The sequence below is a fragment of the Amblyomma americanum genome, chromosome 4 (genome assembly GCF_052857255.1).
Source record: "Amblyomma americanum isolate KBUSLIRL-KWMA chromosome 4, ASM5285725v1, whole genome shotgun sequence".
Lineage (NCBI taxonomy): Eukaryota > Metazoa > Arthropoda > Arachnida > Ixodida > Ixodidae > Amblyomma > Amblyomma americanum.
Window position 1 is genome coordinate 212723959 of NC_135500.1, and position 13226 is coordinate 212737184.

General features: G+C 45.9%; 1 pseudogene across 1 annotated transcript; it reads left to right on the forward strand.

Moving 5' to 3' along the window:
* The first annotated feature begins 7950 nt into the window (after nt 1-7950).
* On the forward strand, nt 7951-10815 carry LOC144129268 (very long chain fatty acid elongase AAEL008004 pseudogene; annotated as a pseudogene). The gene is made up of 2 exons (XR_013313899.1): nt 7951-8102; nt 8633-10815. The product of XR_013313899.1 is annotated as a very long chain fatty acid elongase AAEL008004 pseudogene (transcript).
* Nucleotides 10816-13226: the final 2411 nt, after the last annotated feature.

Genomic DNA, 13226 nt, shown 5'->3' on the forward strand with positions numbered 1-13226 from the left:
CGAGGGTAAGAATGGGCAAATCGAAGGCGAATACAGCAGTTTAGAACACGATATTGCTTTGAGGGATTAGCGACGAAGCTGTTACCGCTGTGAAGCGGGCGGGCAGGGCGCCGCCATATTGTCAACGCTAAGTACGCAAGCAACGCAAAGACCGCAACGCAAAATTAATGCGCTCAATGCGCTTAAAACCAGTCTGATACAATTTTAAAATTATTGTACAGACTGCTTGCATTAAAGTTTAGGCGAATAATGTTTGTTCATGCTTCTGTACCGTGAATGTATCGGGTACAAAAGTGCGCTTGGCACCACTCGAAGCAAAGCTAGCAACCTTGGGTAGCGCTCGAACGCCCTCGAAATCTCGATGGAGTCCCGCACTGCTCCGTTCACTCCATAGACTATTGTCTCGGTGGCCATTGAAACTGCCCGTGTGGCAGCGTTCGATCGCCTTTGAGACGATAGGCTATCGGTTCGAGGGCCTTTGAAATGCCCGCGGGGACAGGTGTGAAAGAACCTCCGAAGTGCCTGGTTAGCGATGGTTAGCCACTCCTGTGTTTTCTTGTTGGTTTGATAACAGAAGGCGCAAGATAGAAGTGAAATCCTATCTAATGACTTTGTTCTAGCTCCTTTTTGGTGGCGCACTGTGTTTTTTATGCCTAGCAAATCTGGAGAAGCGCATTTTTTCAACGGCAAGTTGTATATGAACGCAATTTTTTTCTCATATTCAACGACTGCCCCCATACCAGTCAATATATCCGCAAATCTCTTTACGGGGCGCTTGTAAGTTTGATTCAGGAATACATATGCATGACCGAGCTCTTCTGTACCCGTTGTCTCCCCCCCCCCCCCCCCGACAGTCGCAAATTGGTACTGCTGATTCCCCGTCACACCTGAACCGCGCATTTTGTAACGATTCTCTTTGCGTTCAACCATTGGTTGTAGTGACTTATGACATCATGAGATACAGCAATACAATCAATGTCATTAGCTGGCTCCTGCATTTAGGCTAAGAGGTGACCAATGCCAAGGAAGCAGCATAGTGAATCAAGAAGGTGGTCGCGTTCTTAGCCTTTATTGCTTTTATTTATTTGCTTTTATTGCATGGATCGATAACTAGCCTTCGGATAAGGGTCCAGACAGTGATGTATATGTATTGTTGTAAAAAATAGACATTACAAATACAATTGAACGGAATTGAATCATGCTCGACTTGTGCCCTGCTTTCCGGCATTGAGGCCTTCTACTCATTCGAACGGCATGGCGACGCATCCCTTCGCCTTTCAGGCCCCGACACACCACTGGCAGCCCGCGAAAGTGTATGGCACACCCTGTGTTACTAGTCGGCGTTTCGTGGTCCGCAACCGAACGCTGAATTTGTAGTGCCTTCCGTGAAACTTCGTGCTCAGAGTACACGTCTTCTATCGCAAGCTAACAATAAGAAGGAAGACACCATTGTGCTCAGTGTGACAGAGGTCACCGTGTTGGGTGACGAGATAGCAGTTACTCAAGGAATGCGTCCATTGTCGACCGGTGTCACGTACACCACGTCCCGACTCATTGCGCACCAAGAATTTTTATTTCTCCCCCCCCCCCCCCCCCCTAGTCTAGGCAGTCCGCACTTATTCGGGCTGAGCAAGCCACAAAATTCTTTAGAAATACGGCGAGGACTCTTATTCGAAACCTTAGGACTGCAGCTGTGGTTCTGCAATTAAAGATCAATTTTAAGTACAGCGGCCGTCGGGTATCTTTCTCTGCCCATCTATTCTCTTTGCGCAGTTCAGAAGCTGTGACAGAGAGCGTTAGGCAGGCAACCAACAACTAACAACCACTGCGCAATCTTCCAGTTTGAACGTGGCTCTAATCAGCGCATAGATGGCAAAAGGCTGCAGGAGCTGACAGCGAACCCAGCTATAGATATAGATATGAGCAAATACATTTTATTCAATGGATCATGAAATAAACTTCAAATCCAGCATTGTAATATCACGTCAAATTAAACGCGAACTCCAAACATTAACGATATTACACTAGGAAGCAGAATAACACAGCGGTTGATTTTCGCATCGAAAGTGAAAAACCGCTCTTTAGAAGTGCTAATAGACCACGCCTGAATCTACTCTCCAGCCGCTAATTATTTTATAATAAGTATATGCTAATGTGTAGTATACGCTAATAAGTATATGCTGATTCTGAAAAGTATCAGTAATATGACGCCTAGTGTCTGTTCCATCGTTCGTTACTTCTTTCGATTTTTCGTTTCGTTTGCATCAAAGAAAAGGGGGGGGGGAGAAATGAGAGAGGTTACGAACGAAAGCAATGCCAGGTCCTGACTGAAATTACGGGCAGCCTAGGAATTACTCCAGTAATTGAATTATTTCAGAAATATCATGCATTAGTGCGTTTTATGTTTATCTACTGTTGAGTTCCTGATACAGTTAATGTCGTAAGAGTGGGGCGTGGTGTATAGCGCTGAGCCATGCTCGTGCCTTCGCACGTACGTAAAGCTAAGGGACGTGCTAACGGTGCGAAATATTCTAAAACTTCAATTTTATGCTAATGCGCGAAATATTCATCCCCCGAAAAACAAGTTATTTGCAGTGAATAAGTTACCAGTCAAACTTACTGACGTCAGCTCTAGTATAATTTACGTGCTTATATTATTCCTGTAACAGTGACTTAGACGACCAACCCAAAACTTTTTCAGCAATTTTCTGTAAACTGGCCATTCCGCAAGCTCACCTGGCAGTAGCAAGACACATCTTAACCAACGTTGCCGTTTTTTACTGCCCCAAAACTTGGGGCCTTCTTAACCATTTTCTCAAGAAAATGCGACAGCATTTAGTTAATGTTGTCTAATGGCTAAAGAGTGCGTATTTTTCTTGCGATTCTCCCACCAAAATTCCGGTTGGAACCGGTTCTATTGCATTTGTGTGGTGTGCATGAATCATCACCTTCTCGAATGCTCGAGCGCCTTCTATTGCTTATACAAATACGACCTACTAATCCACCTATATTAATTTTCAACGGCGGGCCAACTTGAAAATTTTACGGGTTCTCCCATTTTCAAATTTGACGGCACTCTATGATTGGTCGACTAGTGTTGATGCGATGGTCATGACCCTCCCAATCGCACTCGTAAATTGCAGGCAATCCACACACCCCTACTGGCGTACCGGCAACATGGCTAAGCGATGCGCCATTGCCTCTGCCGGTGGCTGTTTCAAACACAGCCACCGAACCGGTAGGGTTTGTCAGACCCAGGTTACTGTTCCCGAGCTCCCATAAACTCATGCTCAGCGCCACAGTGGGCAGGTGACGACTGCATTGAATCTGGCAACAGTGCACAGTTTCCTCGCATACCGGTGGGAAGGTTGCCACCTTCCAAGATGGGCAGGTTGTGAGACGTCACAATGGCACGCGAGCTCTTTCAACCAATCAGAGAGTTTCATGGGAAACTTCAAATTTCGCTGTGCTCTCTGATTTGTCAGCTGGGGTCACGTCACCCTGATACCGTCATGAGGCAACTGAGCAATCAGGGAACTTCGTTAGCGAGAAACCAGAAATTTTATGTGAGATGATAGTCTGAATGGTATGGTATAAACAGGCAAAAAAAAGTTTTGCTATGTTTTTTTTTTTTGCTTCAGGAGTGCCGTTAGAGCACAGGAAAGGCAACGGCACGAAGAGAAAAGTGAGCGGGCATTATTAGTCAAGCTATTTCAACTGATGTCTAACCTTCAATGCCGGCGTTATACGAGGCCGCCCGCATGCAGATGCCAAAAAATGTTTTCACAGCTCTCGCTCTGGCGTATTTTAAATCCTTTACGTCTTTTTCCAGCGAGATCTGGACACGGCCCAAATGTGAATTATTCGAAAGTAGCATAATCACCTGCTCGGCACGTGGCAAACGACCAAAACAACAATAGCTTAGTCTTGCCTCGCGTTTATGTTTCTAGTTCTTAAATTCTGCTCGACATTGTCCGCTTCCCATGTTGAAGTAATTTCTCGTTTCCACGTGCGGTAATGGGAGACAAGTCATTAGATTTTGTTGCTCTTGACCAATTCCGCACGTGACTGGGGCACTCAAATTTCTCAGAAAAGGTGACCTGTGGAGGAAGTTTTTTTTTTTTTGCACGAAGCTAACCGTACGTTTGTACAAGATTGCAACAAAATCGCCAGCGTTTGAGACAACTGTTTGGAATCAATTGAAACCAGGAGGTGGTACGGAGAGAGCAAGCGAGCTATCAGCCACTGCAGATAGCAGACTGGGTAGCCAAGGTGATCTGAATTTGAAACATTCCTCAGATGCAACAGTTTCCACGTTATTTTTGAACAGGCCCGCGGTGTTAATAGGGTAGGTGCCTGCACAAAAAAGCACCAAATGATGGTAAAACGCTGGTGTATAAGGTTCCTAGCGGTGCCTTAGGCTGCTATATAACAGGGAGCGCATTTTAAAAGTAGCCAATTTATATGCGGAAGATTGGTCAATTACTTTGATGCAGCATGCATTGCCAACATGTGCAGTCAGAGAAAGTTGCGTTGAGGGAGCCGAAAGTAAGGCGTCGATGTGATGAAACCACGCCTAAAGGCCTACGTAATTGTGCATGTGCATTGGGACAATTATGACTTATTTTTCCGCGATTCCTTTTAAAACCTTAGTTCTGTCCTTCGCTAAGCCTAAGACATTCATGTAATAAGTGGTTCTAGAGATTAGTAAAACTCGGTGGCTGTTGGCTGACTAAGCAGATGATCTAAATTGGGGCAAAATAATCAGGCAAATTATCGCTAATTATTTTAGTGACGCTCTAAAACCGCAGCGGTGCCCTAGCGGTTTGAGCATCCGCCTCGCATGCGGGAGATGCGGGGTTCGATCTCCAGTGCCATCGGTTGCCCACCTCTCATACAATAGGTGCAAGCTTAACCTGGCCTGGTGCTCTGCTTAATCAGGGTGAAAAGTTTGGGAAATGGGTCTTTGACCCCGTCTTGAGCAAGCAAAAATACCTTGTGGCATGCACTGTTTGGTCCCAGGTGCCCTTGCGCCATATAAGTTCACTATCATCAAATTCACTATCGGCGTTATTAAAGTTACTGGCTTTTGCGTAATTCTAAGGCTCAGGCGATTTCTCTCAGGCAACCAGTTCCCTTGATAAACGTGAAGCTTACACCGCCACTTCACACCTAGCTAGCACGTAGCGCAGTTCAAGGAGTGTGTAGAATTTTATGTCACACTGCAAGTGTCTACATGCTCAACTGTGGAGATTTTTTTCTTCTTGTGCTACAGGCAGTGGTGACTGTTCACACAACAATTATTCATAGATGATGGAAAACAGAGCTCATGTGGTTTCAGATTCCTTGCCTCTACAGCAATGATAACTGTTTCGAACCGCATTAGTATTCACTACCATGGGGAAAATAGTTTCCTTATCTTCGTATTTCGGCAGGGTCAGAGTTCTTTTAAAATTGCCAGGAGACATTTTTGTGCATTTTTCATGAAACCGAGAAAGACATCATTTAACTGCTATCAGCAACATGAAAGCAGCTCCTACAATATAACGGTAGTCAGACAGAAAGGTAAGCAACCAAATTAACCCCTAAGTGAACAAGAACGCGCAGGCACTTCGAACTAATTACAATCGTCAAACTAACCCGCCGCTGTGGCAGTGGCTATGGTGTTCGGCCGCTGAACACTAGTACAAGGAATCAGATAGCGGCTGTGGCGGCCACATTTTGATGGGGACAAAATGCAGAAACGCAAGTTTGTTGCACGATGTCGGCGCATATTAGAGAACCGAAGCAGGAATAAATTTATCTGGAGCCCTACACTGCATCGTTCCTCATATCCGGCATGCGGCTTTGGGGTGTTAAATTCCTCACCTCCCCCCCCCCCCCCCCCCGACCTCGTGCTATATATTAACCCCCATACTTGATCTTAAATCAGACCGTTCTGAGAAGTGCTACTCCTCAATGTATTCAAAATGTGCAGGTTGTTTCACGTTGTCACACTCGAGTATGTGTCCGCGCTCTTCGGAACGGCAATGCGTCCGACGCGGCCGCGCATCAAAGTCAACTGCAGCCACTTTGCTGCGACGCGTGGCCCCGTCGAACGCACTCCGCGGAGCACGGCGCCGCGCTCCCGTGTTCCTTCCAAGTGTGAAACAGCCTCAAGCTGTCTCATTGTAATGTGCATATTGAAGGCAGAGTGTGGTGAGTCCTGCAGCACAATTATGTGTTGAAGCGAGATTATTCTAGTTGTGCAATTATGGTCTTACTTTACTGGTCATGTTTGAGTCCTGGTCTATGCCGTCAAATCATGACATTTACCACGCTAGTCCAGTCTTGATTGCTAAAAGAGACTGGCCAGTCCCGCAGGACGTCTTGTTGCCAGAATATTTGCGAATGTAATTCCGGGCACTTTATTCTCAACATCAACAAAGAGCGATAGCGCAGTGAAATGCAAGGAATTCATCAGTGATTGTCATAATGATTGTAAGAATAGTAATGAAAAGTAATGTCACGCAGGGAAGCAAACGTTCAGAATTTACTGGGAAACGCAGCAAGAGCTCTCATTGCATGATTACCGCATGCAGTATGTTTTTCGCAAAATTCTCATGTTTCTGTGCCGGAAAAGAAGACAGCAGCGTGTAAGCTGGGTAGCCTAAAGTAAAGGATGTAAGGTTATTCCAGTCATGAACGGACCTTCCCTGCAGGCAGTATTGATATACGGAAATCTACACATAGCTGTACAGCTGTTGCAAGTAAATGACACTGGGGTGTGAAATTGTTAGAATTAAGTGTAATCTATACCAATCATTCGATTGGAGAGAATTCACTAATATCCATTTGCCTTCCCCGCGGAGGAAGACTTGCTTCGTGCCCTTCCCGCTCCCTTTTTTTCCTACAAATGTACGAACGCTCACCTTAAATCAGTCATTTAAATAGTAAATTGACCGTCTAACCCCTTGTTCACTTATTCTTATTATTCCCATAACTATGTAATAGTGCAGCTTAGCAGCCTCTTTGCTAAGAACACCACTGACGCAACTCTGTTCGGAGCGTACTAGGTTGATATACGGGCACTTCAAGAATGCATGAAAGCGTAGTCGGGAGGCGTTGACTAGCGGTCACAGACTTACTGCTTCTGCGGAAAGTTCATTGAACGAGAAAAAAGCGCCTGAAACAGTATGTTCTGCAAGGCCACGTTTTTAGTTCACTGACACGGGGAAGCTATCCTGCTGTACGTATCACAAAATCATGGAGTTCCCCTTCTTGACGTAAGCATGGGTATCCCTATCAACGTATGCAGAATGTGCAGAGGCGTCATGGGGATTATGTGCTGACGAAAATCTCGTGCGAGCAACGTGCGCACCAGTCTACACCAACCATTTCCATATCTGTTGGGCCGATACTGGCTGCTTTTTTCGAAGTGGTTGCCCCCAGATAGTGACGTCAGAAAAGCGGCCCTTGCTCACTGAAGTGCGACATTCCTGCCTACGTGTGCCCTTCAGCAGACCCCCGGAGAGAGACTTAGCTTGAAGTTCACACGACGCAGCCACGGGCAGGCGCTATCAACTAGCGCGACATTTAAGCGATCTCCTTGAATAGGACTTTCCGTGAGTCCAGAGCCAGCTATCCGTGTCAAGGCACAGAGAATCTCGCCGCCTTCCTTCCATTGTCTCTGGTGCCTGCCCATTGTAATCTTCGAGAACAAGGAGCAACAAGGCCACGGGCGCGACGAAACGTGAGCAAGTGCCCGTTGGTAATTGCTCAACACGTCACACGTGCCTAACAAGGCCCAGCTAGCGTTGTTTTAACCGGTTCCTGGAAAAGAATGGGGGGCTGGAACCTTTTTGTGACGTACTTGGATCCCTCTCCAGAGAACCGAAGTTGCAATTCACCGGAAAGATGAAAGCAAAAAATTTTGAGTGAGAAAGAAAGTGCCAGGGAAACCAACATACGTCACCTGGCTCGGACTGCTCCTAAGCAGACCACAAAGCTGTTCTGATATTAAGAGGGACACGCAGGAACGGCCACGCATTTCAGCTACTAAGTCGCAGCGCTGCGAATACTAGTGGACCGTGAAAAGAGCCCTGCTTGAGAACTCTGCCGCGGTGAGTTAACGGATGCCATTAACTTTGCCGCGAAAGTCAAGCTAGCCAAATGCTCTTGGCAGTAGTTTTTGATCACGTAAAATAGTTCGACGGTTCGATGAGACGGCTGTTCTGTACACGATACTAAAATAGAATAATTACTTTGGTTCTTGAAACAGGTAACATTATAGAGAATTTTTAACTAAAAAAAGCGCAAAAGGTGTTCCCAAGGACTTATTTGAGTCAGGCTCATGCCAGAGCTTATGAATAGCATCGTTTGCTAACTGTACTGAGTAACCAGTGCTGTACTGATGAAAAGTAAGACTCTTAAGTGCAAGGCTTGCAATTAAAATAGACTGAGGATTCTTAAGCTGCTTTCGTTAGATGCATGAATGCCGTATATGCCAAAAAGGTACTTCGAAATTGCTCCAAATCTGAGCGTATGCCTCGTCAAAATCGATGTCGTTGAAGAAATTTATGCTCTTACATGGCCCCATTCCCTCCCCAGGAAGAGTATTGCTTTAAGTTGGCCTCTTCTTGTTTGTGCGCAGATGACGACATTACTGAACCCGATCAAGCTGCTCGATGACATGGAGCGGCACTGGGACCCTCGCACCCGTCACTACGGCCTAGTCCTGAATCCGTGGTTCGTGTTCCCGCTCATCTTCGTCTACGTGTACTTCGTACGCTTCGCCGGACCGCGATGGATGAAGAAACGTGATCCTTTCCCAATCACCAACCTGGTGCGGGCCTACAATATCGCTATGGTGGTGCTGAACGCCACTTTCCTGTACAGGTACTGCGCATCACGTACCTTCCAGGCGGAAGCTACAGCCTTTGGTGCCAGGGCGTCACCGGTCGCGCGGACGGCGCGTCGGCGGCCGTCTACAGCTCGGGCTGGTGGTACCTGCTGGTGCGCTATGCTGACTTTCTGGACACAGTGTTTTTCGTGCTTCGCAAAAAGTTCAACCAGGTCTCCCACCTGCACGTCATTCACCACGTCCTGGTGGTGTTCAACGCCTGGTTCTGGGCTATGTTCGCCCCCGAGGGTCAGCCGGCTCTGGGACTCTGCATCAACACTTTCGTTCACGTTGTCATGTACACCTACTACTTTCTCTCCACGTTTGGACCCGAAGTCCGCAAGTACCTGTGGTGGAAGCGCTACCTGACCCAGCTGCAGATCATCCAGTTCGTTGTCTTCATAATTCACATGTCGATCCCCTTGTTCGTCGACTGCGGATTCCCCAACATGCTGGCACCGTTCGCCATTGCGCAGGCAGCGTTTGTGCTGGGGATGTTCATTAACTTTTACTACCAGACCTACATTAAGCCGAGGCATGCGACAGAGGCGAAGAACAGTGCGGCGCCCAGCGACAAACCGGTCACGAACGGGTCAACGCACACACTAAAGAGTGACTAGAGACTCATAGTTATTCAAACAAGGTGTCACAAGGTTCTTCAGGCATGTTTGGGGAGCATGAAAAGGGCTAGCGTACTTCTAACGCCTAGGCAAGTTTTTAAGCCTTCTTAGAGCGCGATGAGCTAATTAATAGAATATGCAAGCGCCGATGTAGTTGTGCTGTTGGTATTCTTCTGCATATAAATTACGTTCAAATTTTCAAGGGGGGGGGGGGTGTAATCTCTGTAACTTTGTTAACATATTTATATTGTATCTGTTTATCCAAAGAACGAGTGCTTAATAGCAACCTCGTAGACAGAGTGACAGAGAAATGGCTGCTTGTTAAATGCGAATGGTAAACACTATGGGCATGATGCATTGAATACCGCAGCTCTAGCTCTATGATTAATTTTGTCTGTTTAGCGCCTGTTTAGGCATCACAGAGTGTCAAAACCAGTAACAAGTTCTTCGTTTGGTATTTTTTAAGACCACGTGTCAATACACTCTGTCCTGCCTCTTGTTTCGGTCATCTTTAGTTTTTCTTCAGACAAGAACTTACAGCATTCCCCGGTTCAAAGCCCTCAGCAGTGTTTCTGAGTGTTAAGTGGACAACGTATTGTTTCGGTCACCGTGCGTTTCCTTCTCTTGGTTCGTAAATCCCAGCTTTCAAAGCAAGGATATAATGAATGAATTCGCTTGGTCAGGAACTGCGACGGTTGAGTGGAACTTCAATGGCGTTTACGAGGCCAGCATGCACTTGGCCTGCAAGCATGCAAGGCATCAATCATTGCGTCTCTGTGCATATATCATCACGATATGTCAAAACATTTTTTGTTGGCGAAACATTTTTGCTGGTGTGTTTTCCGCTTAAAATATACTTTCTTATTTATGTCTGTGAGCACGAACTAATACAGTGGCAAGCAGCAACTCTTGCGATGCTGTGCAACATGTCATGCTTGATGCTCAACGGCTCGCGTCCTGCACGAACCTCACATGTTCTACACTGCGTTACGTTTCTCGGGCATATATACACGTAATGTGCTAGTCATGATCTTTCGACAAAGAAAATGCTCTCCGGTGCTGCTCACGTAAACTACTGATTTGCTTGCGGACAACAGTGGTCAGCTGTTGTCTGTTCTCAACCCGCAAGTGTCATACGCTATTTCGTACAAAGCAACTAGTTTCGTATATTTAAAAGCAAACACAAAGCTGCAGCAGTTGTAATTATCGAAGCTGTATTAGATTTTACTCAAGTTGCATGTACGTCACATTTCTTCCGTTGTGCGATTTTGTGAACCTGTCTACGATATTGTCAAAAATAAATAACTGTCATAAGTGTCTCCACTTTCATTCTTACTCTACTTGAGCAGAGATATATAGAGAGGCGGTGTGATGCTAGCTAACTGCAGCGTCAACCAGGTCCTTTTAGAACTGCACAAGTTTTTAGTATTTCCAAGAATACAAGATATACTCTCGAGCTACACATAAGAGCGAATTATGCACACGCCTAATTGTCAACATTATCAAGGTAACTAATGAAGACTTCGCGAATCTTGAAGTGACATATTGTTCAGTCTTCCCACGCCAGATTTTGGTCGCTGAGAGGTGTCCTGATCAGGGATTCAGCATGGTCTCACTGTAGCTTAATGAGCGCTTACTCAAACAGTAGAAAATGATTGCATACGGATAATAGGCATGCATTTTTTGTTAGAGGCACTTTATCAAATGGATGAGCTGTTGCTAAAAACAAAGTCAATACTTTGTTACGCAAAGTTCTGATAAATTACTAGATGCTTTGAGAAATGTCCGCACTGCACCATAGGTAATTGTGTTCCTAAGAAATTAAACTAGTTTGTGTCACAAAGAAAGTTGAAACTGTTTTCAGAAGGGCGAGGACACGATACACAGGCGTACAGACGCCTGAACTTGTGCGTTAGAGCGGCGTTGTTCGTAGTGCGTTGGTGACACCTGTTTTTAACCGCTCAGCCATTCAATTCAGTTAGCATATCTTTCATTACAGAAACAAATAAAAAGAGCGAGAACAAAACGCTGCTGCAGCAGTAGCTTTACAGAGGGTTTTTATCCCGGTTCGGGGATAGCTCGCGCCTACAGTAAAAACACAGCTGTAATTATAACTATTATAAAACTAGTGCACCGCCCGTCGTTGCAACGCAGAAGCTACAAACCAGCGCTAATACGCACCCCTGAAAAGAGCCGTTCTGGCTGCGAACAGAGAGTGCGGCAACTAGTAGCAACTGGCATGCGAAACGAAAATGCAGTACACTGTGTGCACTCTTATGGCGTATTCCAATCGGTCACCGGGAGGAAGTTTCCATGCTCCCTGAAGCCAAATAGAATTTAAATGAACGGTTTGGATTCAGATCCTCATTGGACCACGACCGCAAGGCTACTAGACTGCCTAGATATCCTGCTTCCTCACGGATTCGGAGGGCTGCTCTGGACCGACTGGAATTCGCTATTAGAGACAGCTAATCTCGAACACAGGGGACAACGGCACGTGTCGCTGACACGCTGCGAACCACACAGCTTGACCGTTCTAGTGAACTAGTGTGTGGAAGCCCCTACCTCTGGAAACAAAATTTTGAGTAATTACGTGATACTCATGTTAAAGTAGTATTTACAGTCAATAATAAAATGTCAACTGTGAACTCAAGCAGTGTCATTACTCACGCTATTACTACCAACAACATCTCGATGAAAAAAGCATTAGAAAATAATTGTGCACACATCGCAGAGTCCAGCGCTGGTTTGGTATCAGAGCATTATTCCCCTTTGGGGCAAGTGCGGGCTTACAACCTACCCCTTTGGTGACCCAAATGACACGGTGCTCGGTTTTTCAATTGTGCGTGCACTTGTACAGGGCCCCAAAGTATTGCATCGACTTTTGAATTATTTATTCCGCCATTGACAAATGTCAAAGCGCGAGCAATGTGACAGGGCCCGTGTGAGTGCTTATCGATGCAGGTCGATTGCGCCTTGAGGCGCTTGCATGTCGCCAACGCTACAAAGCTGATTGACACAGCTACTATCTATTAAAGCTGATTGACAGACTTCTGTCAAATGTTTTCTTTTGAGGTAACTCTGTTTGCTGCTTCGGCGCGTACTAAATTTTTTCAACAATATGAGGGACATTTCGTATAGTTTTAGCTCTCATTAAAATAGCAGACTCGCACGCAGACATGCACGCGGAATAATTTAAGAAACGTCCTGAGTGCACGTGTCGGCGCGAACTCAAGCGTTGATTTTCATAAGGTTTGAACTTGTGCACCAATCTAGAATGGCAAGAGAAACGGCAAACTTTGTGGACTGGAGCAGTATGTAGTAGTAGTTGAGCATCGGACTGCACATGAAAAGTGCTGTTTCCGAACACCAGTACCGTGCAGGTTGGCGTAATGCTCTCACACATCAAGCAACTCACTGGTGAGATAAATCAGTTATCAGAAGACGAAGCTTATCAGCCTGAGATTACTAGTAGTACTATTGCCTGCACTACTATTTATTAAAGTCATTCACCCCTCGCCACCCGCACCATGCACTGCGAAATCCCAGACCTCGTTCCGAAACCGATTTATATATAATTGGTTTTTTGGGGGGCATAACAGGAAATATGATGCCGGTAGCGTTCTCATGCAGTCCTCGCCTTTTTACCTTCTACCGGTATTGTGGCGCCATCTACAGGAGGCTTTTGATACTATACGAGAAACTGACCAATGCCTCCGTTAGCA